This window comes from Primulina tabacum, chromosome 10, assembly GCF_025594145.1.
Source record: "Primulina tabacum isolate GXHZ01 chromosome 10, ASM2559414v2, whole genome shotgun sequence".
Classification (NCBI taxonomy): domain Eukaryota; kingdom Viridiplantae; phylum Streptophyta; class Magnoliopsida; order Lamiales; family Gesneriaceae; genus Primulina; species Primulina tabacum.
In genome coordinates, this window is record NC_134559.1 from 35910326 (window position 1) to 35930996 (window position 20671).

The 20671-nt window shown below is 45.2% G+C and overlaps 26 non-coding genes across 26 annotated transcripts; all 26 read right to left on the reverse strand.

Annotated features, from left to right (window-relative positions):
* Positions 1 to 201: 201 nt before the first annotated feature.
* Positions 202 to 320, reverse strand: LOC142517196 (5S ribosomal RNA). Its single transcript, XR_012812955.1, has one exon. It is a non-coding gene; the product is annotated as a 5S ribosomal RNA (ribosomal RNA).
* A 716-nt stretch (positions 321 to 1036) lies between these two features.
* Positions 1037 to 1157, reverse strand: LOC142514811 (5S ribosomal RNA). Its single transcript, XR_012810688.1, has one exon. It is a non-coding gene; the product is annotated as a 5S ribosomal RNA (ribosomal RNA).
* Positions 1158 to 1840: 683 nt separating this feature from the next.
* LOC142517056 (5S ribosomal RNA) lies at positions 1841 to 1961 on the reverse strand. The gene has a single exon (XR_012812817.1). It is a non-coding gene; the product is annotated as a 5S ribosomal RNA (ribosomal RNA).
* Positions 1962 to 2644: 683 nt separating this feature from the next.
* LOC142516242 (5S ribosomal RNA) lies at positions 2645 to 2763 on the reverse strand. The gene has a single exon (XR_012812046.1). It is a non-coding gene; the product is annotated as a 5S ribosomal RNA (ribosomal RNA).
* Positions 2764 to 3447: 684 nt separating this feature from the next.
* LOC142514368 (5S ribosomal RNA) lies at positions 3448 to 3568 on the reverse strand. Its single transcript, XR_012810263.1, has one exon. It is a non-coding gene; the product is annotated as a 5S ribosomal RNA (ribosomal RNA).
* Positions 3569 to 4251: 683 nt separating this feature from the next.
* LOC142515693 (5S ribosomal RNA) lies at positions 4252 to 4370 on the reverse strand. The gene has a single exon (XR_012811525.1). It is a non-coding gene; the product is annotated as a 5S ribosomal RNA (ribosomal RNA).
* A 683-nt stretch (positions 4371 to 5053) lies between these two features.
* LOC142508055 (5S ribosomal RNA) lies at positions 5054 to 5174 on the reverse strand. The gene has a single exon (XR_012806287.1). It is a non-coding gene; the product is annotated as a 5S ribosomal RNA (ribosomal RNA).
* A 685-nt stretch (positions 5175 to 5859) lies between these two features.
* Positions 5860 to 5977, reverse strand: LOC142515291 (5S ribosomal RNA). Its single transcript, XR_012811144.1, has one exon. It is a non-coding gene; the product is annotated as a 5S ribosomal RNA (ribosomal RNA).
* A 682-nt stretch (positions 5978 to 6659) lies between these two features.
* LOC142516920 (5S ribosomal RNA) lies at positions 6660 to 6780 on the reverse strand. The gene has a single exon (XR_012812688.1). It is a non-coding gene; the product is annotated as a 5S ribosomal RNA (ribosomal RNA).
* A 684-nt stretch (positions 6781 to 7464) lies between these two features.
* LOC142514582 (5S ribosomal RNA) lies at positions 7465 to 7583 on the reverse strand. Its single transcript, XR_012810470.1, has one exon. It is a non-coding gene; the product is annotated as a 5S ribosomal RNA (ribosomal RNA).
* Positions 7584 to 8266: 683 nt separating this feature from the next.
* Positions 8267 to 8387, reverse strand: LOC142514369 (5S ribosomal RNA). The gene has a single exon (XR_012810264.1). It is a non-coding gene; the product is annotated as a 5S ribosomal RNA (ribosomal RNA).
* Positions 8388 to 9070: 683 nt separating this feature from the next.
* Positions 9071 to 9189, reverse strand: LOC142512931 (5S ribosomal RNA). Its single transcript, XR_012808905.1, has one exon. It is a non-coding gene; the product is annotated as a 5S ribosomal RNA (ribosomal RNA).
* Positions 9190 to 9872: 683 nt separating this feature from the next.
* LOC142508469 (5S ribosomal RNA) lies at positions 9873 to 9991 on the reverse strand. Its single transcript, XR_012806680.1, has one exon. It is a non-coding gene; the product is annotated as a 5S ribosomal RNA (ribosomal RNA).
* Positions 9992 to 10675: 684 nt separating this feature from the next.
* On the reverse strand, positions 10676 to 10795 carry LOC142514038 (5S ribosomal RNA). Its single transcript, XR_012809952.1, has one exon. It is a non-coding gene; the product is annotated as a 5S ribosomal RNA (ribosomal RNA).
* Positions 10796 to 11477: 682 nt separating this feature from the next.
* On the reverse strand, positions 11478 to 11596 carry LOC142507520 (5S ribosomal RNA). The gene has a single exon (XR_012805775.1). It is a non-coding gene; the product is annotated as a 5S ribosomal RNA (ribosomal RNA).
* Positions 11597 to 12279: 683 nt separating this feature from the next.
* On the reverse strand, positions 12280 to 12398 carry LOC142514700 (5S ribosomal RNA). Its single transcript, XR_012810582.1, has one exon. It is a non-coding gene; the product is annotated as a 5S ribosomal RNA (ribosomal RNA).
* A 684-nt stretch (positions 12399 to 13082) lies between these two features.
* LOC142514816 (5S ribosomal RNA) lies at positions 13083 to 13201 on the reverse strand. The gene has a single exon (XR_012810693.1). It is a non-coding gene; the product is annotated as a 5S ribosomal RNA (ribosomal RNA).
* A 682-nt stretch (positions 13202 to 13883) lies between these two features.
* LOC142514087 (5S ribosomal RNA) lies at positions 13884 to 14002 on the reverse strand. The gene has a single exon (XR_012809998.1). It is a non-coding gene; the product is annotated as a 5S ribosomal RNA (ribosomal RNA).
* Positions 14003 to 14685: 683 nt separating this feature from the next.
* LOC142514933 (5S ribosomal RNA) lies at positions 14686 to 14804 on the reverse strand. Its single transcript, XR_012810804.1, has one exon. It is a non-coding gene; the product is annotated as a 5S ribosomal RNA (ribosomal RNA).
* Positions 14805 to 15487: 683 nt separating this feature from the next.
* On the reverse strand, positions 15488 to 15606 carry LOC142515050 (5S ribosomal RNA). Its single transcript, XR_012810915.1, has one exon. It is a non-coding gene; the product is annotated as a 5S ribosomal RNA (ribosomal RNA).
* Positions 15607 to 16290: 684 nt separating this feature from the next.
* LOC142507531 (5S ribosomal RNA) lies at positions 16291 to 16409 on the reverse strand. The gene has a single exon (XR_012805786.1). It is a non-coding gene; the product is annotated as a 5S ribosomal RNA (ribosomal RNA).
* A 682-nt stretch (positions 16410 to 17091) lies between these two features.
* LOC142515169 (5S ribosomal RNA) lies at positions 17092 to 17210 on the reverse strand. Its single transcript, XR_012811026.1, has one exon. It is a non-coding gene; the product is annotated as a 5S ribosomal RNA (ribosomal RNA).
* Positions 17211 to 17892: 682 nt separating this feature from the next.
* Positions 17893 to 18011, reverse strand: LOC142507542 (5S ribosomal RNA). The gene has a single exon (XR_012805797.1). It is a non-coding gene; the product is annotated as a 5S ribosomal RNA (ribosomal RNA).
* Positions 18012 to 18694: 683 nt separating this feature from the next.
* Positions 18695 to 18813, reverse strand: LOC142515288 (5S ribosomal RNA). The gene has a single exon (XR_012811141.1). It is a non-coding gene; the product is annotated as a 5S ribosomal RNA (ribosomal RNA).
* Positions 18814 to 19496: 683 nt separating this feature from the next.
* LOC142507553 (5S ribosomal RNA) lies at positions 19497 to 19615 on the reverse strand. The gene has a single exon (XR_012805808.1). It is a non-coding gene; the product is annotated as a 5S ribosomal RNA (ribosomal RNA).
* Positions 19616 to 20298: 683 nt separating this feature from the next.
* Positions 20299 to 20417, reverse strand: LOC142515408 (5S ribosomal RNA). The gene has a single exon (XR_012811255.1). It is a non-coding gene; the product is annotated as a 5S ribosomal RNA (ribosomal RNA).
* Between the last annotated feature and the right edge of the window lie 254 nt (positions 20418 to 20671).

Below are 20671 nucleotides of genomic sequence, written 5' to 3' on the forward strand. Positions count from 1 at the left end.
TCTCGTCAGCTCATTGCGTAGTAATGAGTCTCGTCCGTTTGCCCGTTTACAATCAAATTAGCCTACAATTTTGTCCAAATCCGGCAGTGCCCGAGCTACTATTTTCATTTCACATGTCTTATCTGGTCCCGATCGAGATTCAGTTGATTGGAGCCGGAAATCGTCTGTCAACAAGTAATCAAAAATAGAAAAACACGAAAAAGGGTGCAACACGAGGACTTCCCATGGGGTCACCCATCCTAGTACTGCTCTCGTCCAAGCACGCTTAACAACGGAGTTTTGATGGGATCCGGTGCATTAGTGCTGGTATGATCGCAACCGACAATGAGTGGCATACTGATGTTTCGTTTTCAAGTCTTTTGGAGGGTGTTTATTCTTGTATCCCTCGGGTACGTGTGGAGCGGGCGGCGATGGACAACACGCGGCACTGCTCTCGCCCAATCATAACCATGAAGTTAAGCGTTCTGGCGCGATGGCAGAGGTAGGATGGGTGAGCTCCTTGGGAAGACGTCGTGTCGCGACCGTTTACGTAAATTATGGATAAAACAGTCGAAATAATTGTTTTTAATGAGTTAATCGTCTCCGGAGTAATCTGCGTCATACATTTCCGCACAGAACCAGCTCACAACAACAAAAATCGATAAATGTTCTTAGAAAATAGAAAAAAAATAAGAAGAAGGAAATAACGAATGTAAAGCAATTATTATGCCTGGGATACGATAAAATGGAACTGGAATCGAATTTCGAACTTCCTAAGCGGATTTCTCGAGGAAACGAAAGCTTAACAGAAGCGGTAAATCGCAAATTAGAGGGTCTTAGAGAAGGAATTCGGCTAAAATCTCGCCAGCTCATTGCGTAGTAATGAGTCTCGTCCGTTTGCCCGTTTACAATCAAATTAGCCTACAATTTTGTCCAAATCCGGCAGTGCCCGAGCTACTTTCATTTAACATGTCTTATCTGGTCTCGATCGAGATTCAGATGATTTGAGCCAAAAATCGTCTGTCAACAAGTAATCAAAAATAGAAAAACACGAAAAGGGGTGCAACACGAGGACTTCCCAGGGGGTCACCCATCCTAGTACTGCGCTTTCGCCCAAGCACGCTTAACTTCGGAGTTCTGATGGGATCCGGTGCATTAGTGCAGGTATGATCGCACCCGACATTGAGTGGGATGTTTATTCTTATATCCCTCGAGTACGTGTGGAGCGGGCGGCGATGGACAACACGCGGCACTGCTCTCGCCCAATCATAACCATGAAGTTAAGCGTTATGGCGCGATGGCAGAGCTAGAACGGGTGACCTCCCTGGGAAGACCTCGTATCGCGACCGTTTACGTAAATTATGGATAAAACAGTCGAAATAATTGTTTTTAATGAGTTAACCGTCTCCGGAGTAATCTGCGTCATACCCTTCCGCACAGAACCGGCTCATGACAACAAAAATCGATAAATGCTCCCAGAAAATATAAAAAAAATAAGAAGAAGGAAATAACGAATGTAAAGCTATTATTATGCCTCGGATACGATAAAATGGAACCGGAATCGAATTTCGAACTTCCTAAGCGGATTTCTCGAGGAAACGAAAGCTTAACAGAAGCGGTCAATCGCAAATTAGAGGGTCTTAGAGAAGGAATTCGGCTAAAATCTCGTCAGCTCATTGCGTAGTAATGAGTCTCGTTCGTTTGCCCGTTTACAATCAAATTAGCCTACAATTTTGTCCAAATCTGGCAGTGCCCAAGCTACTTTCATTTAACATGTCTTATCTGGTCCCGATCGAGATTCAGATGATTTGAGCCGAAAATCGTCTGTCAACAAGTAATCAAAAATAGAAAAACACGAAAAGGGGTGCAACACGAGGACTTCCCAGGGGGTCACCCATCCTAGTACTGCGCTTTCTCCCAAGCACGCTTAACTTCGGAGTTCTGATGGGATCCGGTGCATTAGTGCTGGTATGATCGCACCCGACATTGAGTGGGATGTTTATTCTTATATCCCTCGAGTACGTGTGGAGCGGGCGGCGATGGACAACACGCGGCACTGCTCTCGCCCAATCATAACCATGAAGTTAAGCGTTCTGGCGCGATGGCAGAGCTAGGATGGGTGACCTCCCTGGGAAGACCTCGTATCGCGACCGTTTACGTAAATTATGGATAAAACAGTCGAAATAATTGTTTTTAATGAGTTAACCGTCTCCGGAGTAATCTGCGTCATACCCTTCCGCACAGAACCGGCTCACGACAACAAAAATCGATAAATGTTCCCAGAAAATAGAAAAAAAATAAGAAGAAGGAAATAACGAATGTAAAGCTATTATTATGCCTCGGATACGATAAAATGGAACCGGAATCGAATTTCGAACTTCCTAAGCGGATTTCTCGAGGAAACGAAAGCTTAACAGAAGCGGTAAATCGCAAATTAGAGGGTCTTACAGAAGGAATTCGGCTAAAATCTCGTCAGCTCATTGCGTAGTAATGAGTCTCGTCCGTTTGCCCGTTTACAATCAAATTAGCCTACAATTTTGTCCAAATCCGGCATTGCCCGAGCTACTTTCATTTCACATGTCTTATCTGGTCTCGATCGAGATTCAGATTATTTGAGCCGAAACTCGTCTGTCAACAAGTAATCAGAAATTGAAAAACACGAAAAGGGGTGCAACACGAGGACTTCCCAGGGGGTCACACATCCTAGTACTGCTCTCGCCCAAGCACGCTTATCTTCGGAGTTCTGATGGGATCCGGTGCATTAGTGATGGTATGATTGCACCCGACATTGAGTGGGATGTTTATTCTTATATCCCTCGAGTACGTGTGGAGCGGGCGGCGATGGACAACATGCGGCACAGCTCTCGCCCAATCATAACCATGAAGTTAAGCGTTCTGGCGCGATGGCAGAGGTAGGATGGGTGACCTCCCTAAAAAGACCTCGTGTCGCGACCGTTTACGTAAATTATAGATAAAACAGTCGAAATAATTGTTTTTAATGAGTTGACCGTCTCCGGAGTAATCTGCGTCATACCCTTCCGCACAGAACCGGCTCACGACAACAAAAATCGATAAATGTTCCCAGAAAATAAAAAAAAAAATAAGAAGAAGGAAATAACGAATGTAAAGCTATTATTATGCCTTGGATACGATAAAATGGAACCGGAATCGAATTTCGAACTTCCTAAGCGGATTTCTCGAGGAAACGAAAGCTTAACAGAAGCGGTAAATCGCAAATTAGAGGGTCTTAGAGAAGGAATTCGGCTAAAATCTCGTCAGCTCATTGCGTAGTAATGAGTCTCGTCCGTTTGCCCGTTTACAATCAAATTAGCCTACAATTTTGTCCAAATCTGGCAGTGCCCGAGCTACTTTCATTTAACATGTCTTATCTGGTCCCGATCGAGATTCAGATGATTTGAGCCGAAAATCGTCTGTCAACAAGTAATCAAAAATAGAAAAACACGAAAAGGGGTGCAACACGAGGACTTCCCAGGGGGTCACCCATCCTAGTACTGCGCTTTCGCCCAAGCACGCTTAACTTCGGAGTTCTGATGGGATCCGGTGCATTAGTGCTGGTATGATCGCACCCGACATTGAGTGGGATGTTTATTCTTATATCCCTCGAGTACGTGTGGAGCGGGCGGCGATGGACAACACGCGGCACTGCTCTCGCCCAATCATAACCATGAAGTTAAGCGTTCTGGCGCGATGGCAGAGCTAGGATGGGTGACCTCCCTGGGAAGACCTCGTATCGCGACCGTTTACGTAAATTATGGATAAAACAGTCGAAATAATTGTTTTTAATGAGTTAACCGTCTCCGGAGTAATCTGCGTCATACCCTTCCGCACAGAACCGGCTCACGACAACAAAAATCGATAAATGTTCCCAGAAAATAGAAAAAAAATAAGAAGAAGGAAATAACGAATGTAAAGCTATTATTATGCCTCGGATACGATAAAATGGAACCGGAATCGAATTTCGAACTTCCTAAGCGGATTTCTCGAGAAAACGAAAGCTTAACAGAAGCGGTAAATCGCAAATTAGAGGGTCTTAGAGAAGGAATTCGGCTAAAATCTCGTCAGCTCATTGCGTAGTAATGAGTCTCGTCCGTTTGCCCGTTTACAATCAAATTAGCCTACAATTTTGTCCAAATCCGGCAGTGCCCGAGCTACTTTCATTTCACATGTCTTATCTGGTCTCGATCGAGATTCAGATGATTTGAGCCGAAACTCGTCTGTCAACAAGTAATCAGAAATAGAAAAACACGAAAAGGGGTGCAACACGAGGACTTCCTAGGGGGTCACACATCCTAGTACTGCTCTCGCCCAAGCACGCTTATCTTCGGAGTTCTGATGGGATCCGGTGCGATAGTGCTGGTATGATTGCACCCGACATTGAGTGGGATGTTTATTCTTATATCCCTCGAGTACGTGTGGAGCGGGCGGCGATGGACAACACGCGGCACTTCTCTCGCCCAATCATAACCATGAAGTTAAGCGTTCTGGCGCGATGGCAGAGCTAGGATGGGTGACCTCCCTGGGAAGACCTCGTGTCGCGACCGTTTACGTAAATTATGGATAAAACAGTCGAAATAATTGTTTTTAATGAGTTGACCGTCTCCGGAGTAATCTGCGTCATACCCTTCCGCACAGAACCGGCTCACGACAACAAAAATCGATAAATGTTCCCAGAAAATAGAAAAAAAATAAGAAGAAGGAAATAACGAATGTAAAGCTATTATTATGCCTCGGATACGATAAAATGGAACCGGAATCGAATTTCGAACTTCCTAAGCGGATTTCTCGAGGAAACGAAAGCTTAACAGAAGCGGTAAATCGCAAATTAGAGGGTCTTAGAGAAGGAATTCGGCTAAAATCTCGTCAGCTCATTGCGTAGTAATGAGTCTCGTCCGTTTGCCCGTTTACAATCAAATTAGCCTACAATTTTGTCCAAATCCGGCAGTGCCCGAGCTACTTTCATTTCACATGTCTTATCTGGTCCCGATCGAGATTCAGATGATTTGAGCCGAAAATCGTCTGTCAACAAGTAATCAAAAATAGAAAAACACGAAAAAGGGTGCAACACGAGGACTTCCCAGGGGGTCACCGATCCTAATACTGCGCTTTCGCCCAAGCACGCTTAACTTCGGAGTTCTGATGGGATCCGGTGCATTAGTGCTGGTATGATCGCACCCGACATTGAGTGGGATGTTTATTCTTATATCCCTCGAAGACGTGTGGAGCGGGCGGCGATGGACAACACGCGGCACTGCTCTCGCCCAATCATAACCATGAAGTTAAGCGTTCTGGCGCGATGGCAGAGTTAGGATGGGTGACCTCCCTGGGAAGACCTCGTGTCGCGACCGTTTACGTAAATTATGGATAAAACAGTCGAAATAATTGTTTTTAATGAGTTAACCGTCTCCGGAGTAATCTGCGTCATACCCTTCCGCACAGAACCGGCTCACGACAACAAAAATCGATAAATGTTCCCAGAAAATAGAAAAAAAAATAAGAAGAAGGAAATAACGAATGTAAAGCTATTATTATGCTTAGGATACGATAAAATGGAACCGGAATCGAATTTCGAACTTTCTAAGCGGATTTCTCGAGGAAACGAAAGCTTAACAGAAGCGGTAAATCGCAAATTAGAGGGTCTTAGAGAAGGAATTCGGCTAAAATCTCGTCAGCTCATTGCGTAGTAATGAGTCTCGTCCGTTTGCCCGTTTACAATCAAATTAGCCTACAATTTTGTCCAAATCCGGCAGTGCCCGAGCTACTTTCATTTCACATGTCTTATCTGGTCCCGATCGAGATTCAGATGATTTGAGCCGAAAAATCGTATGTCAACAAGTAATCAAAAATAGAAAAACACGAAAAGGGGTGCAACACGAGGACTTCCGAGGGGGTTACCCATCCTAGTACTGCTCTCGCCCAAGCACCTTAACTTCGGAGTTCTGATGGGATCCGGTGCATTAGTGCTGGTATGATCGCACCCGACATTGAGTGGGATGTTTATTCTTATATCCCTCGAGTACGTGTGGAGCGGAGGCGATGGACAACACGCGGCACTACTCTCGCCCAATCATAACCATGAAGTTAAGCGTTCTGGCGCGATGGCAGAGCTAGGATGGGTGACCTCCCTGGGAAAACCTCGTGTCGCGACCGTTTACTTAAATTATGGATAAAACAGTCGAAATATTGTTTTTAATGAGTTAACCGTCTCCGGAGTAATCTGCGTCATACCCTTCCACACAGAACCGGCTCACGACAACAAAAATCGATAAATGTTCCCATAAAATAGAAAAAAAATAAGAAGAAGGAAATAACGAATGTAAAGCTATTATTATGCTTAGGATACGATAAAATGGAACCGGAATCGAATTTCGAACTTCCTAAGCGGATTTCTCGAGGAAAAGATAGCTTAACAGAAGCGGTAAATCGCAAATTAGAAGGGTCTTAGAGAAGGAATTCGGATAAAATCTCGTCAGCTCATTGCGTAGTAATGAGTCTCGTCCGTTTGCCCGTTTACAATCAAATTAGCCTACAATTTTGTTCAAATCCGGCAGTGCCCGAGCTACTTTCATTTAACATGTCTTATCTGGTCCCGATCGAGATTCAGATGATTTGAGCCGAAAATCGTCTGTCAACAAGTAATCAAAAATAGAAAAACACGAAAAGGGGTGCAACACGAGGACTTCCCAGGGGGTCACCCATCCTCGTACTGCGATTTCGCCCAAGCACGCTTAACTTCGGAGTTCTGATGGGATCCGGTGCATTAGTGCTGGTATGATCGCACCCGACATTGAGTGGGATGTTTATTCTTATATCCCTCGAGTACGTGTGGAGCGGGCGGCGATGGACAACACGCGGCCCTGCTCTCGCCCAATCATAACCATGAAGTTAAGCGTTCTGGCGCGATGGCAGAGGTAGGATGGGTGACCTCCCTGGGAAGACCTCGTATCGCGACCGTTTATGTAAATTATGGATAAAACAGTCGAAATAATTGTTTTTCATGAGTTAACCGTCTCTGGAGTAATCTGCGTCATACCCTTCCGCACAGAACCGGCTCACGACAACAAAAATCGATAAATGTTCCCAGAAAATAGAAAAAAAAATAAGAAGAAGGAAATAACGAATGTAAAGCTATTATTATGCCTCGGATACGATAAAATGGAACCGGAATCGAATTTCGAACTTCCTAAGCGGATTTCTCGAGGAAACGAAAGCTTAACAGAAGCGGTAAATCGCAAATTAGAGGGTCTTAGAGAAGGAATTCGGCTAAAATCTCGTCAGCTCATTGCGTAGTAATGAGTCTCGTCCGTTTGCCCGTTTACAATCAAATTAGCCTACAATTTTGTCCAAATCCGGCAGTGCCCGAGCTACTTTCATTTCACATGTCTTATCTGGTCCCGATCGAGATTCAGATGATTTGAGCCGAAAATCGTCTGTCAACAAGTAATCAAAAATAGAAAAACACGAAAAGGGGTGCAACACGAGGACTTCCCAGGGGGTCACCCATCCTAGTACTGCTCTCGCCCAAGCACGCTTAACTTCGGAGTTCTGATGGGATCCGGTGCATTAGTGCTGGTATGATCGCACCCGACATTGAGTGGGATGTTTATTCTTATATCCCTCGAGTACGTGTGGAGCGGGCGGCGATGGACAACACGCGGCACTGCTCTCGCCCAATCATAACCATGAAGTTAAGCGTTCTGGCGCGATGGCAGAGCTAGGATGGGTGACCTCCCTGGGAAGACCTCGTGTCGCGACCGTTTACGTAAATTATGGATAAAACAGTCGAAATAATTGTTTTTAATGAGTTAACCGTCTCCGGAGTAATCTGCGTCATACCCTTCCGCACAGAACCGGCTCACGACAACAAAAATCGATAAATGTTCCCAGAAAATAGAAAAAAAATAAGAAGAAGGAAATAACGAATGTAAAGCTATTATTATGCTTGGGATACGATAAAATGGAACCGGAATCGAATTTCGAACTTCCTAAGCGGATTTCTCGAGGAAACGAAAGCTTAACAGAAGCGGTAAATCGCAAATTAGAGGGTCTTAGAGAAGGAATTCGGCTAAAATCTCGTCAGCTCATTGCGTAGTAATGAGTCTCGTCCGTTTGCCCGTTTACAATCAAATTAGCCTACAATTTTGTCCAAATCCGGCAGTGCCCGAGCTACTTTCATTTCACATGTCTTATCTGGTCCCGATCGAGATTCAGATGATTTGAGCCGAAAATCGTCTGTCAACAAGTAATCAAAAATAGAAAAACACGAAAAGGGGTGCAACACGAGGACTTCCCAGGGGGTCACCCATCCTAGTACTGCGCTTTCGCCCAAGCACGCTTAACTTCGGAGTTCTGATGGGATCCGGTGCATTAGTGCTGGTATGATCGCACCCGACATTGAGTGGGATGTTTATTCTTATATCCCTCGAGTACGTGTGGAGCGGGCGGCGATGGACAACACGCGGCACTGCTCTCGCCCAATCATAACCATGAAGTTAAGCGTTCTGGCGCGATGGCAGAGGTAGGATGGGTGACCTCCCTGGGAAGACCTCGTGTCGCGACCGTTTACGTAAATTATGGATAAAACAGTCGAAATAATTGTTTTTAATGAGTTAACCGTCTCCGGAGTAATCTGCGTCATACCCTTCCGCACAGAACCGGCTCACGACAACAAAAATCGATAAATGTTCCCAGAAAATAGAAAAAAAAATAAGAAGAAGGAAATAACGAATGTAAAGCTATTATTATGCCTGGGATACGATAAAATGGAACCGAATCGAATTTCGAACTTCCTAAGCGGATTTCTTGAGGAAACGAAAGCTTAACAGAAGCGGTAAATGGCAAACTAGAGGGTCTTAGAGAAGGAATTCGGCTAAAATCTCGTCAGCTCATTGCGTAGTAATGAGTCTCGTCCGTTTGCCCGTTTACAATCAAATTAGCCTACAATTTTGTCCAAATCCGGCAGTGCCCGAGCTACTTTCATTTCACATGTCTTATCTGGTCCCGATCGAGATTCAGATGATTTTAGCCGAAAATCGTCTGTCAACAAGTAATCAAAAATAGAAAAACCCGAAAAGGGGTGCAACACGAGGACTTCCCAGGGGGTCACCAATCCTAGTACTGCTCTCGCCCAAGCACGCTTAACTTCGGAGTTCTGATGGGATCCGGTGCATTAGTGCTGGTATGATCGCACCCGACATTGAGTGGGATGTTTATTCTTATATCCCTCGAGTACGTGTGGAGCGGGCGGCGATGGACAACACGCGGCACTGCTCTCGCCCAATCATAACCATGAAGTTAAGCGTTCTGGCGCGATGGCAGAGCTAGGATGGGTGACCTCCCTGGGAAGACCTCGTGTCGCGACCGTTTACGTAAATTATGGATAAAACAGTCGAAATAATTGTTTTTAATGAGTTAACCGTCTCCGGAGTAATCTGCGTCATACCCTTCCGCACAGAACCGGCTCACGACAACAAAAATCGATAAATGTTCCCAGAAAATAGAAAAAAAATAAGAAGAAGGAAATAACGAATGTAAAGCTATTATTATGCTTAGGATACGATAAAATGGAACCGGAATCGAATTTCGAACTTCCTAAGCGGATTTCTCGAGGAAACGAAAGCTTAACAGAAGCGGTAAATCGCAAATTAGAGGGTCTTAGAGAAGGAATTCGGCTAAAATCTCGTCAGCTCATTGCGTAGTAATGAGTCTCGTCCGTTTGCCCGTTTACAATCAAATTAGCCTACAATTTTGTCCAAATCCGGCAGTGCCCGAGCTACTTTCATTTCACATGTCTTATCTGGTCCCGATCGAGATTCAGATGATTTGAGCCGAAAATCGTCTGTCAACAAGTAATCAAAAATAGAAAAACACGAAAAGGGGTGCAACACGAGGACTTCCGAGGGGGTCACCCATCCTAGTACTGCTCTCGCCCAAGCACGCTTAACTTCGGAGTTCTGATGGGATCCGGTGCATTAGTGCTGGTATGATCGCACCCGACATTGAGTGGGATGTTTATTCTTATATCCCTCGAGTACGTGTGGAGCGGGCGGCGATGGACAACACGCGGCACTGCTCTCGCCCAATCATAACCATGAAGTTAAGCGTTCTGGCGCGATGGCAGAGGTAGGATGGGTGACCTCCCTGGGAAGACCTCGTGTCGCGACCGTTTACGTAAATTATGGATAAAACAGTCGAAATAATTGTTTTTAATGAGTTAACCGTCTCCGGAGTAATCTGCGTCATACCCTTCCGCACAGAACCGGCTCACGACAACAAAAATCGATAAATGTTCCCAGAAAATAGAAAAAAAATAAGAAGAAGGAAATAACGAATGTAAAGCTATTATTATGCCTTGGGATACGATAAAATGGAACCGGAATCGAATTTCGAACTTCCTAAGCGGATTTCTCGAGAAAACGAAAGCTTAACAGAAGCGGTAAATCGCAAATTAGAGGGTCTTAGAGAAGGAATTCGGCTAAAATCTCGTCAGCTCATTGCGTAGTAATGAGTCTCGTCCGTTTGCCCGTTTACAATCAAATTAGCCTACAATTTTGTCCAAATCCGGCAGTGCCCGAGCTACTTTCATTTCACATGTCTTATCTGGTCCCGATCGAGATTCAGATGATTTGAGCCGAAAATCGTCTGTCAACAAGTAATCAAAAATAGAAAAACACGAAAAGGGGTGCAACACGAGGACTTCCGAGGGGGTCACCCATCCTAGTACTGCTCTCGCCCAAGCACGCTTAACTTCGGAGTTCTGATGGGATCCGGTAGCATTAGTGCTGGTATGATCGCACCCGACATTGAGTGGGATGTTTATCTCTATATCCCTCGAGTACGTGTGGAGCGGGCGGCGATGGACAACACGCGGCACTGCTCTCGCCCAATCATAACCATGAAGTTAAGCGTTCTGGCGCGATGGCAGAGGTAGGATGGGTGACCTCCTGGGAAGACCTCGTGTCGCGACCGTTTACGTAAATTATGGATAAAACAGTCGAAATAATTTTTTTTAATGAGTTAACCGTCTCCGGAGTAATCTGCGTCATACCCTTCCGCACAGAACCGGCTCACGACAACAAAAATCGATAAATGTTCCCAGAAAATAGAAAAAAAATAAGAAGAAGGAAATAACGAATGTAAAGCTATTATTATGCCTCGGATACGATAAAATGGAACCGGAATCGAATTTCGAACTTCCTAAGCGGATTTCTCGAGGAAACGAAAGCTTAACAGAAGCGGTAAATCGCAAATTAGAGGGTCTTAGAGAAGGAATTCGGCTAAAATCTCGTCAGCTCATTGCGTAGTAATGAGTCTCGTCCGTTTGCCCGTTTACAATCAAATTAGCCTACAATTTTGTCCAAATCCGGCAGTGCCCGAGCTACTTTCATTTCACATGTCTTATCTGGTCCCGATCGAGATTCAGATGATTTGAGCCGAAACTCGTCTGTCAACAAGTAATCAGAAATAGAAAAACACGAAAAGGGGTGCAACACGAGGACTTCCCAGGGGGTCACCCATCCTAGTACTGCTCTCGCCCAAGCACGCTTAACTTCGGAGTTCTGATGGGATCCGGTGCATTAGTGCTGGTATGATCGCACCAGACATTGAGTGGGATGTTTATTCTTATATCCCTCGAGTACGTGTGGAGCGGGCGGCGATGGACAACACGCGGCACTGCTCTCGCCCAATCATAACCATGAAGTTAAGCGTTCTGGCGCGATGGCAGAGGTAGGATGGGTGACCTCCCTGGGAAGACCTCGTGTCGCGACCGTTTACGTAAATTATGGATAAAACAGTCGAAATAATTGTTTTTAATGAGTTAACCGTCTCCGGAGTAATCTGCGTCATACCCTTCCGCACAGAACCGGCTCACGACAACAAAAATCGATAAATGTTCCCAGAAAATAGAAAAAAAAATAAGAAGAAGGAAATAACGAATGTAAAGCTATTATTATGCTTGGGATACGATAAAATGGAACCGGAATCGAATTTCGAACTTCCTAAGCGGATTTCTCGAGGAAACGAAAGCTTAACAGAAGCGGTAAATCGCAAATTAGAGGGTCTTAGAGAAGGAATTCGGCTAAAATCTCGTCAGCTCATTGCGTAGTAATGAGTCTCGTCCGTTTGCCCGTTTACAATCAAATTAGCCTACAATTTTGTCCAAATCCGGCAGTGCCCGAGCTACTTTCATTTCACATGTCTTATCTGGTCCGATCGAGATTCAGATGATTTGAGCCGAAAATCGTCTGTCAACAAGTAATCAAAAATAGAAAAACACGAAAAGGGGTGCAACACGAGGACTTCCCAGGGGGTCACCCATCCTAGTACTGCTCTCGCCCAAGCACGCTTAACTTCGGAGTTCTGATGGGATCCGGTGCATTAGTGCTGGTATGATCGCACCCGACATTGAGTGGGATGTTTATTCTTATATCCCTCGAGTACGTGTGGAGCGGGCGGCGATGGACAACACGCGGCACTGCTCTCGCCCAATCATAACCATGAAGTTAAGCGTTCTGGCGCGATGGCAGAGCTAGGATGGGTGACCTCCCTGGGAAGACCTCGTGTCGCGACCGTTTACGTAAATTATGGATAAAACAGTCGAAATAATTGTTTTTAATGAGTTAACCGTCTCCGGAGTAATCTGCGTCATACCCTTCCGCACAGAACCGGCTCACGACAACAAAAATCGATAAATGTTCCCAGAAAATAGAAAAAAAAATAAGAAGAAGGAAATAACGAATGTAAAGCTATTATTATGCTTGGGATACGATAAAATGGAACCGGAATCGAATTTCGAACTTCCTAAGCGGATTTCTCGAGGAAACGAAAGCTTAACAGAAGCGGTAAATCGCAAATTAGAGGGTCTTAGAGAAGGAATTCGGCTAAAATCTCGTCAGCTCATTGCGTAGTAATGAGTCTCGTCCGTTTGCCCGTTTACAATCAAATTAGCCTACAATTTTGTCCAAATCCGGCAGTGCCCGAGCTACTTTCATTTCACATGTCTTATCTGGTCCCGATCGAGATTCAGATGATTTGAGCCGAAAATCGTCTGTCAACAAGTAATCAAAAATAGAAAAACACGAAAAGGGGTGCAACACGAGGACTTCCCAGGGGGTCACCCATCCTAGTACTGCTCTCGCCCAAGCACGCTTAACTTCGGAGTTCTGATGGGATCCGGTGCATTAGTGCTGGTATGATCGCACCCGACATTGAGTGGGATGTTTATTCTTATATCCCTCGAGTACGTGTGGAGCGGGCGGCGATGGACAACACGCGGCACTGCTCTCGCCCAATCATAACCATGAAGTTAAGCGTTCTGGCGCGATGGCAGAGCTAGGATGGGTGACCTCCCTGGGAAGACCTCGTGTCGCGACCGTTTACGTAAATTATGGATAAAACAGTCGAAATAATTGTTTTTAATGAGTTAACCGTCTCCGGAGTAATCTGCGTCATACCCTTCCGCACAGAACCGGCTCACGACAACAAAAATCGATAAATGTTCCCAGAAAATAGAAAAAAAATAAGAAGAAGGAAATAACGAATGTAAAGCTATTATTATTCTTGGGATACGATAAAATGGAACCAGAATCGAATTTCGAACTTCCTAAGCGGATTTCTCGAGGAAACGAAAGCTTAACAGAAGCGGTAAATCGCAAATTAGAGGGTCTTAGAGAAGGAATTCGGCTAAAATCTCGTCAGCTCATTGCGTAGTAATGAGTCTCGTCCGTTTGCCCGTTTACAATCAAATTAGCCTACAATTTTGTCCAAATCCGGCAGTGCCCGAGCTACTTTCATTTCACATGTCTTATCTGGTCCCGATCGAGATTCAGATGATTTGAGCCGAAAATCGTCTGTCAACAAGTAATCAAAAATAGAAAAACACGAAAAGGGTGCAACACGAGGACTTCCCAGGGGGTCACCCATCCTAGTACTGCTCTCGCCCAAGCACGCTTAACTTCGGAGTTCTGATGGGATCCGGTGCATTAGTGCTGGTATGATCGCACCCGACATTGAGTGGGATGTTTATTCTTATATCCCTCGAGTACGTGTGGAGCGGGCGGCGATGGACAACACGCGGCACTGCTCTCGCCCAATCATAACCATGAAGTTAAGCGTTCTGGCGCGATGGCAGAGGTAGGATGGGTGACCTCCCTGGGAAGACCTCGTGTCGCGACCGTTTACGTAAATTATGGATAAAACAGTCGAAATAATTGTTTTTAATGAGTTAACCGTCTCCGGAGTAATCTGCGTCATACCCTTCCGCACAGAACCGGCTCACGACAACAAAAATCGATAAATGTTCCCAGAAAATAGAAAAAAAATAAGAAGAAGGAAATAACGAATGTAAAGCTATTATTATGCCTGGGATACGATAAAATGGAACCGGAATCGAATTTCGAACTTCCTAAGCGGATTTCTCGAGGAAACGAAAGCTTAACAGAAGCGGTAAATCGCAAATTAGAGGGTCTTAGAGAAGGAATTCGGCTAAAATCTCGTCAGCTCATTGCGTAGTAATGAGTCTCGTCCGTTTGCCCGTTTACAATCAAATTAGCCTACAATTTTGTCCAAATCCGGCAGTGCCCGAGCTACTTTCATTTCACATGTCTTATCTGGTCCCGATCGAGATTCAGATGATTTGAGCCGAAAATCGTCTGTCAACAAGTAATCAAAAATAGAAAAACACGAAAAGGGGTGCAACACGAGGACTTCCCAGGGGGTCACCCATCCTAGTACTGCTCTCGCCCAAGCACGCTTAACTTCGGAGTTCTGATGGGATCCGGTGCATTAGTGCTGGTATGATCGCACCCGACATTGAGTGGGATGTTTATTCTTATATCCCTCGAGTACGTGTGGAGCGGGCGGCGATGGACAACACGCGGCACTGCTCTCGCCCAATCATAACCATGAAGTTAAGCGTTCTGGCGCGATGGCAGAGGTAGGATGGGTGACCTCCCTGGGAAGACCTCGTGTCGCGACCGTTTACGTAAATTATGGATAAAACAGTCGAAATAATTGTTTTTAATGAGTTAACCGTCTCCGGAGTAATCTGCGTCATACCCTTCCGCACAGAACCGGCTCACGACAACAAAAATCGATAAATGTTCCCAGAAAATAGAAAAAAAATAAGAAGAAGGAAATAACGAATGTAAAGCTATTATTATGCCTGGATACGATAAAATGGAACCGGAATCGAATTTCGAACTTCCTAAGCGGATTTCTCGAGGAAAACGAAAGCTTAACAGAAGCGGTAAATCGCAAATTAGAGGGTCTTAGAGAAGGAATTCGGCTAAAATCTCGTCAGCTCATTGCGTAGTAATGAGTCTCGTCCGTTTGCCCGTTTACAATCAAATTAGCCTACAATTTTGTCCAAATCCGGCAGTGCCCGAGCTACTTTCATTTCACATGTCTTATCTGGTCCCGATCGAGATTCAGATGATTTGAGCCGAAACTCGTCTGTCAACAAGTAATCAAAAATAGAAAAACACGAAAAGGGGTGCAACACGAGGACTTCCCAGGGGGTCACCCATCCTAGTACTGCTCTCGCCCAAGCACGCTTAACTTCGGAGTTCTGATGGGATCCGGTGCATTAGTGCTGGTATGATCGCACCCGACATTGAGTGGGATGTTTATTCTTATATCCCTCGAGTACGTGTGGAGCGGGCGGCGATGGACAACACGCGGCACTGCTCTCGCCCAATCATAACCATGAAGTTAAGCGTTCTGGCGCGATGGCAGAGCTAGGATGGGTGACCTCCCTGGGAAGACCTCGTGTCGCGACCGTTTACGTAAATTATGGATAAAACAGTCGAAATAATTGTTTTTAATGAGTTAACCGTCTCCGGAGTAATCTGCGTCATACCCTTCCGCACAGAACCGGCTCACGACAACAAAAATCGATAAATGTTCCCAGAAAATAGAAAAAAAATAAGAAGAAGGAAATAACGAATGTAAAGCTATTATTATGCCTTGGGATACGATAAAATGGAACCGGAATCGAATTTCGAACTTCCTAAGCGGATTTCTCGAGGAAACGAAAGCTTAACAGAAGCGGTAAATCGCAAATTAGAGGGTCTTAGAGAAGGAATTCGGCTAAAATCTCGTCAGCTCATTGCGTAGTAATGAGTCTCGTCCGTTTGCCCGTTTACAATCAAATTAGCCTACAATTTTGTCCAAATCCGGCAGTGCCCGAGCTACTTTCATTTCACATGTCTTATCTGGTCCCGATCGAGATTCAGATGATTTGAGCCGAAAATCGTCTGTCAACAAGTAATCAAAAATAGAAAAACACGAAAAGGGGTGCAACACGAGGACTTCCCAGGGGGTCACCCATCCTAGTACTGCTCTCGCCCAAGCACGCTTAACTTCGGAGTTCTGATGGGATCCGGTGCATTAGTGCTGGTATGATCGCACCAGACATTGAGTGGGATGTTTATTCTTATATCCCTCGAGTACGTGTGGAGCGGGCGGCGATGGACAACACGCGGCACTGCTCTCGCCCAATCATAACCATGAAGTTAAGCGTTCTGGCGCGATGGCAGAGGTAGGATGGGTGACCTCCCTGGGAAGACCTCGTGTCGCGACCGTTTACGTAAATTATGGATAAAACAGTCGAAATAATTGTTTTTAATGAGTTAACCGTCTCCGGAGTAATCTGCGTCATACCCTTCCGCACAGAACCGGCTCACGACAACAAAAATCGATAAATGTTCCCAGAAAATAGAAAAAAAATAAGAAGAAGGAAATAACGAATGTAAAGCTATTATTATGCTTGGGATACGATAAAATGGAACCGGAATCGAATTTCGAACTTCCTAAGCGGATTTCTCGAGGAAACGAAAGCTTAACAGAAGCGGTAAATCGCAAATTAGAGGGTCTTAGAGAAGGAATTCGGCTAAAATCTCGTCAGCTCATTGCGTAGTAATGAGTCTCGTCCGTTTGCCCGTTTACAATCAAATTAGCCTACAATTTTGTCCAAATCCGGCAGTGCCCGAGCTACTTTCATTTCACATGTCTTATCTGGTCCCGATCGAGATTCAGATGATTTGAGCCGAAAATCGTCTGTCAACAAGTAATCAAAATAGAAAAACACGAAAAGGGGTGCAACACGAGGACTTCCCAGGGGGTCACCCATCCTAGTACTGCTCTCGCCCAAGCACGCTTAACTTCGGAGTTCTGATGGGATCCGGTGCATTAGTGCTGGTATGATCGCACCCGACATTGAGTGGGATGTTTATTCTTATATCCCTCGAGTACGTGTGGAGCGGGCGGCGATGGACAACACGCGGCACTGCTCTCGCCCAATCATAACCATGAAGTTAAGCGTTCTGGCGCGATGGCAGAGCTAGGATGGGTGACCTCCCTGGGAAGACCTCGTGTCGCGACCGTTTACGTAAATTATGGATAAAACAGTCGAAATAATTGTTTTTAATGAGTTAACCGTCTCCGGAGTAATCTGCGTCATACCCTTCCGCACAGAACCGGCTCACGACAACAAAAATCGATAAATGTTCCCAGAAAATAGAAAAAAAATAAGAAGAAGGAAATAACGAATGTAAAGCTATTATTATGCCTCGGATACGATAAAATGGAACCGGAATCGAATTTCGAACTTCCTAAGCGGATTTCTCGAGGAAACGAAAGCTTAACAGAAGCGGTAAATCGCAAATTAGAGGGTCTTAGAGAAGGAATTCGGCTAAAATCTCGTCAGCTCATTGCGTAGTAATGAGTCTCGTCCGTTTGCCCGTTTACAATCAAATTAGCCTACAATTTTGTCCAAATCCGGCAGTGCCCGAGCTACTTTCATTTCACATGTCTTATCTGGTCCCGATCGAGATTCAGATGATTTGAGCCGAAAATCGTCTGTCAACAAGTAATCAAAATAGAAAAACACGAAAAGGGGTGCAACACGAGGACTTCCCAGGGGGTCACCCATCCTAGTACTGCTCTCGCCCAAGCACGCTTAACTTCGGAGTTCTGATGGGATCCGGTGCATTAGTGCTGGTATGATCGCACCAGACATTGAGTGGGATGTTTATTCTTATATCCCTCGAGTACGTGTGGAGCGGGCGGCGATGGACAACACGCGGCACTGCTCTCGCCCAATCATAACCATGAAGTTAAGCGTTCTGGCGCGATGGCAGAGCTAGGATGGGTGACCTCCCTGGGAAGACCTCGTGTCGCGACCGTTTACGTAAATTATGGATAAAACAGTCGAAATAATTGTTTTTAATGAGTTAACCGTCTCCGGAGTAATCTGCGTCATACCCTTCCGCACAGAACCGGCTCACGACAACAAAAATCGATAAATGTTCCCAGAAAATAGAAAAAAAATAAGAAGAAGGAAATAACGAATGTAAAGCTATTATTATGCCTGGGATACGATAAAATGGAACCGGAATCGAATTTCGAACTTCCTAAGCGGATTTCTCGAGGAAACGAAAGCTTAACAGAAGCGGTAAATCGCAAATTAGAGGGTCTTAGAGAAGGAATTCGGCTAAAATCTCGTCAGCTCATTGCGTAGTAATGAGTCTCGTCCGTTTGCCCGTTTACAATCAAATTAGCCTACAATTTTGTCCAAATCCGGCAGTGCCCGAGCTACTTTCATTTCACATGTCTTATCTGGTCCCGATCGAGATTCAGATGATTTGAGCCGAAACTCGTCTGTCAACAAGTAATCAAAAATAGAAAAACACGAAAAGGGGTGCAACACGAGGACTTCCCAGGGGGTCACCCATCCTAGTACTGCTCTCGCCCAAGCACGCTTAACTTCGGAGTTCTGATGGGATCCGGTGCATTAGTGCTGGTATGATCGCACCCGACATTGAGTGGGATGTTTATTCTTATATCCCTCGAGTACGTGTGGAGCGGGCGGCGATGGACAACACGCGGCACTGCTCTCGCCCAATCATAACCATGAAGTTAAGCGTTCTGGCGCGATGGCAGAGCTAGGATGGGTGACCTCCCTGGGAAGACCTCGTGTCGCGACCGTTTACGTAAATTATGGATAAAACAGTCGAAATAATTGTTTTTAATGAGTTAACCGTCTCCGGAGTAATCTGCGTCATACCCTTCCGCACAGAACCGGCTCACGACAACAAAAATCGATAAATGTTCCCAGAAAATAGAAAAAAAATAAGAAGAAGGAAATAACGAATGTAAAGCTATTATTATGCTTGGGATACGATAAAATGGAACCGGAATCGAATTTCGAACTTCCTAAGCGGATTTCTCGAGGAAACGAAAGCTTAACAGAAGCGGTAAATCGCAAATTAGAGGGTCTTAGAGAAGGAATTCGGCTAAAATCTCGTCAGCTCATTGCGTAGTAATGAGTCTCGTCCGTTTGCCCGTTTACAATCAAATTAGCCTACAATTTTGTCCAAATCCGGCAGTGCCCGAGCTACTTTCATTTCACATGTCTTATCTGGTCCCGATCGAGATTCAGATGATTTGAGCCGAAAATCGTCTGTCAACAAGTAATCAAAAATAGAAAAACACGAAAAGGGGTGCAACACGAGGACTTCCCAGGGGGTCACCCATCCTAGTACTGCTCTCGCCCAAGCACGCTTAACTTCGGAGTTCTGATGGGATCCGGTGCATTAGTGCTGGTATGATCGCACCAGACATTGAGTGGGATGTTTATTCTTATATCCCTCGAGTACGTGTGGAGCGGGCGGCGATGGACAACACGCGGCACTGCTCTCGCCCAATCATAACCATGAAGTTAAGCGTTCTGGCGCGATGGCAGAGGTAGGATGGGTGACCTCCCTGGGAAGACCTCGTGTCGCGACCGTTTACGTAAATTATGGATAAAACAGTCGAAATAATTGTTTTTAATGAGTTAACCGTCTCCGGAGTAATCTGCGTCATACCCTTCCGCACAGAACCGGCTCACGACAACAAAAATCGATAAATGTTCCCAGAAAATAGAAAAAAAATAAGAAGAAGGAAATAACGAATGTAAAGCTATTATTATGCCTGGGATACGATAAAATGGAACCGGAATCGAATTTCGAACTTCCTAAGCGGATTTCTCGAGGAAAACGAAAGCTTAACAGAAGCGGTAAATCGCAAATTAGAGGGTCTTAGAGAAGGAATTCGGCTAAAATCTCGTCAGCTCATTGCGTAGTAATGAGTCTCGTCCGTTTGCCCGTTTACAATCAAATTAGCCTACAATTTTGTCCAAATCCGGCAGTGCCCGAGCTACTTTCATTTCACATGTCTTATCTGGTCCCGATCGAGATTCAGATGATTTGAGCCGAAACTCGTCTGTCAACAAGTAATCAAAATAGAAAAACACGAAAAGGGGTGCAACACGAGGACTTCCCAGGGGGTCACCCATCCTAGTACTGCTCTCGCCCAAGCACGCTTAACTTCGGAGTTCTGATGGGATCCGGTGCATTAGTGCTGGTATGATCGCACCCGACATTGAGTGGGATGTTTATTCTTATATCCCTCGAGTACGTGTGGAGCGGGCGGCGATGGACAACACGCGGCACTGCTCTCGCCCAATCATAACCATGAAGTTAAGCGTTCTGGCGCGATGGCAGAGGTAGGATGGGTGACCTCCCTGGGAAGACCTCGTGTCGCGACCGTTTACGTAAATTATGGATAAAACAGTCGAAATAATTGTTTTTAATGAGTTAACCGTCTCCGGAGTAATCTGCGTCATACCCTT